Source organism: Protobothrops mucrosquamatus, unplaced genomic scaffold, assembly GCF_001527695.2.
Source record: "Protobothrops mucrosquamatus isolate PMUCROS unplaced genomic scaffold, P.Mucros_1.0 scaffold648, whole genome shotgun sequence".
Classification (NCBI taxonomy): Eukaryota; Metazoa; Chordata; class Lepidosauria; order Squamata; family Viperidae; genus Protobothrops; species Protobothrops mucrosquamatus.
This window is the reverse complement of record NW_015386937.1, coordinates 63,568-65,328: the sequence shown is the minus strand read 5'-3', so window position 1 is coordinate 65,328 and position 1,761 is coordinate 63,568.

The window sequence follows — 1,761 nt, the reverse complement described above, 5'->3', positions numbered from 1 at the left end:
ATGTGTATGTAAGCCAGAACAGTATTGTTGATGATAGTGTATAAGTGGTATTGTATAATGAACTCAGACCATTGTGTATTTAGCTTGATTCAATGTGTATTTAACTCAGTTTTTGCTACAATAGGCATTGTTCTTAACTAAGGGAGTCCTTAAACTGGGATGTTCTTAACCTGGAAACATATTGCACTGCAAGGCAGGCACATTAAATGTTTACATCTGCTGAGCCCAGATCTCCACTGTCTGTCTTCCTCTAGAATGCAAATACCGTACATATATACAAGAATAGATTATGTGTGTATACACGCAAATGGGGAATCAATTCATTTCCTGCAAGGTGTCTTAATTTTACAGACAATTAATTTTAATTAGTAGTCAGTAATTAAGTTATTATGTAATTATTTATCTTGGCCCTGCTCTATTTTAAGTGTGTTTTCTAGAAAGCTGCATATTTGCACATAAATACAAACAAGACTAGGATTTTTTATGTATGTTTTCTTTCTTTTTAATATTTCTTTGATTTGGCAGATAGGTGGGGGTGGACAATTGTCTTAAATTCAAAGTCAGCTTGCGTGGAGTAAGTTAATTTTATATCTTATATTTTAACTTCAACAGCTGATAAAGCAACCTTCTTTTTAAAGGAACTATCTGAAATTTCTTTTCCACTTTACCATCCTCCAAAAGACAAAGAGATTCCTTCCTTGTTTGTCTGAAGTTATTTGTCTTGCTGTCTGCTAGGAATGAATGAGGAGAATGTAATCCTGTAAATTTGCTGAACTAGTTTCTTAGCATCCTTCACCACAAGCTACCCAGTTGGAGCTGCTGAAAAATGAAAGTTAAATTCACCTGTAGAATCTCATATCATTTCTACTAAGTCTTCCCTAGGTATCTTGAAAACATGCAACAGATAAGATCATATAAATTTAAGGAAGTTTAATCATATTAAAATGACAACTTCTACTGCACGCCAGTCAATCAATTATTCATGGTGCATTGCAAATATATGAAACAGTTCAATCATGCTACCAAAGACATTTTCTTTCAACAGATCCTTTGAATTACCCCCATCTCCTCCTTCACCTTCTATCCCTTAGGTTAAAGCATAATTTAGTATTGTCTCATAAGGTGCATCACTGAGAAACTATGCTCATTTTCACAATTCTTCAAACTCCACTCCAGGCTAGCAAAATTTTCACAGGCTATCTTACTCCTTGCTTACTGACAAAGCACTTCAATAACAAACTAACCATGCTATCCTTCCAAAGGCATTAATCAAAATTTACAGAATTCAACTGAATCTTTTTTATTTTACATTCCAAGTGTACATTGAGAGCTAGTATAGTATTTGACTATAATGTATGACTACGATTAGGATAAGCTCCATCACTGGAGGCTTTCAAGAAGAGACTAGACAGCCACTTCAACTTATCCAGACTAGACAGCTACTTATCCAGAATGGTATAGAGTCTTCTGTTTGAGCAGGCAGTTGGACTAGAAGATCTCCTAGGTCAGTGGTTCTCAACCTTTTTAATGCCGCGACCCCAACCGGTCGTAAGTCGAGGACTAAACCGGTCGTAAGTCAAGGACTAAACCGGTCATAAGTTGAGGACTACCCAACCGGTCGTAAGTCGAGGACTTTCCCTGCTTGGGAGCGCCACGCATGCGTGGTTCCGCCCCCTGCGCCGGCCGAGGCGTAGCTGGCAAGCGGCAGAGACGGAGCAGGCCGACCACCAGCTGGCCCAGCCCAAGGGAGGTAAGGCACCC